Genomic DNA, 1,851 nt, shown 5'->3' with positions numbered 1-1,851 from the left:
TGTGTGTGTGTGTACATCTATTTTCCTCTCTTTTGAGGGTCAAAAGTGAAGTGATTAGAAATAATCACTGTTTATTTCTGAGACACCAGTCAGTGGTTGGTGTTTCATAAGAATCCACTCATTCATTCTAAGTGACTGACAGTGAAGGCTACCACCTAAATTTTGAAGGGTGCAACAGACTTTGTCGAGAGAAAAAGGAGCAGGAAGGATAAGGGACTCCCAAAGACACAACAGAAAAAAAATATATGGATGTGTGAACATCTGTAGAAAATATGTGAAAATTTGTAGCAGTTTTAATAAAGTACATTGGAAAAAAGAAATTATACTGACTGCTCAGCAAAATGGAAGAAAGTTTAAAACAAGAAAACTCCATTATGATTGTATGAGCTGATGGGATGGGATATTTGCTGAGTTGGCTGGTTCTGGCTGTTCAGTAATTAGAAGGTTGTTTAGCTTTCTGTGTGAGGAAGAAATCCCCTCACATGTTTAGTAGTCATCTCCATGTCCATTAGGGTCAAGGTTCCATGTTACCCATCAGCCAGCTGTCTAGTCCAGGCTCATTCACAATGTGGCAGAGTTTCCAACATTGAGAGCACAAGTGTCTGACATTTGGTGCTTTTTAAACTTCTACTCCTGTTATATTTACTAATATCTCATTGGCTAAAGCAAGCCACAATAGTCAAGTCCAAATTAAAGTGTGACGAAAAATACTTTATCTCCTTAAAAAAACCCTCAAAACCTACCGCCATTCAGTCAACGCTATTCCCACTGATCCCCGTTGGTTTCTAAGAGCGTCCCTTTTTAAGGGAGTAGAAAGCCCAGTCTTTCTCGGGAAGATCTGCTGGTGGCAGATCTCAGCCAATGAGTAATCACTACACCGCCATAGCCTCAAGTAAGTAGCTTAAACAACAGAAATTTATTCTCTCACTCTTTAAAAAGCTGGAGGTGCAAACTCAAGGGACCAGTTGCAGTGAAGAGCTCTCTCTGTGGGTCAGTTTCTGTACCTCGATTCCTTCGGTAATTGCAACGTGGCGTAGAGCGTCCCTCCAAATGTGCGAACTCTGTGGATGTGCTCTGTTCTCTCTATACCTCAAGGATGATGGGCTTAAAACACATTGAACAGATAGGGCCAATTTAGCATAACAAAGAAAACTCTATTCCCAAATGGGATGCCTGTGGACATAGAGGTTTAAACTTTCAATAAAGATTCTTGAAGGATACAGCTTCTGAATTATTTTATTATTATCTAGTTATTTTATGTTGATAAGATTAGGTTGGTATAAGGCAGCACTTCTCAACCTGTGGGTTGCAACCCCTTTGGGGTTGAACAACCCTTTCACAGGAGTTGCCTGATTCCTAACAGTGCAAAATTATAGTTATGAAGTAGCAATGAAAATAATTTTATGGTTGGGGGTAACCACAACCTGAGGAACTGTATTAAAGGGTGGCAGCGTTAGGAAGGTTGAGAACCACAGGTATAAAGCTTTTTCAGTAATAGAATTTATGCCAAATAACTGAATCATGTTAAAATTTTGTTTGCTTAGACGGATTTTGAAAAATAGTATGTGGTAGACATCTGTTTCTTGGAATCAGGGGATAGGATGAGACATGAGAAAAAAATGTAGTTTTAACAAATTTGTTTTATATTGTGAAACTTTCCTAAGCATGCACTGACACATAAGACACCTTGAAATGGGTGCACACACTTGTACAAGTCTTTTTTATCTCGCTTCCTTTCCTGCACTGTCTTCTAGATCCCTTGACAGGTAAATGCTTTCAATCTGTCAGGACCAGACATCATTTGTCATCCCACTTACTCCTGGCTTGTTCTTCACCAGACTGGTGGATCTT

The sequence above is a fragment of the Echinops telfairi genome, unplaced genomic scaffold, assembly GCF_000313985.2.
Source record: "Echinops telfairi isolate 266 unplaced genomic scaffold, ASM31398v2 ScPeMD7_7468;HRSCAF=8506_0, whole genome shotgun sequence".
Taxonomy (NCBI): Eukaryota; Metazoa; Chordata; class Mammalia; order Afrosoricida; family Tenrecidae; genus Echinops; species Echinops telfairi.
The sequence above is the reverse complement of the archived record's forward strand: the minus strand, read 5'-3'. Positions refer to the sequence as shown.